Consider the following 1083-nt stretch of genomic DNA (forward strand, 5'->3'; position numbering starts at 1 on the left):
CCCAGCTACTCAGGAGGCTGAGGCAGGAGAATGGCGTGAACCCAGGAGGCGGAGCTTGCAGTGGGCTGAGATTGCACCACTGCACTTCAGCCTGGGTGACAGAGCGAGACTCCGTCTCAAAAAAAAAAAAAAAAAAAGAGAGAGAGAGAGAATGGATTCTAACATCAAACGGAGCTGGCTAGATAACCTGAACAGGTTGTTTAATTTCTTTATGATACAACATTCTCACCTGCTAAAAGGAGAGACAGATAATAGAACCAATCATATAAAGTCATTTTTAGTATAAAATAATGTACTTTATACTTTGAATACAAAAGTCACAAAACAATGTTTGAGGAGCTGGGCATGGTGGCTTGTGCCTATAATCCCAGCTACTAGGGAGACTAAGGTGAGAGGATCTCTTGAGCCTAGGAGTTTGAGACCAGCCTGGGCAATATAGCAAGACCCTCATCTCTGTAGAAACATATATATTTTTAAAAACAGTGTTTAGCATGTTACTTACTCAAAAAAATTGTTATTATTATTGTTTTTTCTCTAAAACTACATTATGAGATAGGAGAGAAGCATAAATTCGGGTGATCATACAATCTGAATTTCTAGCACAATCTTGATTTCATACATTTTGTTCCATTAGCCTCTTAGGTCTATTTGTACATGAGTAGAAAAGAAGATTAAAAATAATATGTGTAGTGTCATCAGAAATTCATAAATAAGAAACTTAAGAATAAGGGATTGTTAGTGAAGCTATTACAAGACATTATAGACTGTAATACTTCTGAAAGAAAGCATTGGAGAAAATCTTAGAAAATCTTGGATTTGGAAAAGATTTCTTGATATCACAAAAACTATGAAGTATAAAAGAAAAACTTGATAAGGCCAGGCATGGTGGCTCATGCCTGTAATCCCAGCACTTTGGGAGGCCGAGGTGGGCAGATTGCTTGAGCTCAAGAGTTTGAGACCAGCCTGGGCAACATGCCAAAACCCTGTCTCTACAAAAACACACAAAAATTAGCTGGGTGTGGTGGTGGGCACCTGTAGTTCCAGCTACTTAGAAGGCTGAGGTGGGAGAATCACTTGAGCCCA

This window comes from Pongo abelii, chromosome 1, assembly GCF_028885655.2.
Source record: "Pongo abelii isolate AG06213 chromosome 1, NHGRI_mPonAbe1-v2.0_pri, whole genome shotgun sequence".
Taxonomy (NCBI): domain Eukaryota; kingdom Metazoa; phylum Chordata; class Mammalia; order Primates; family Hominidae; genus Pongo; species Pongo abelii.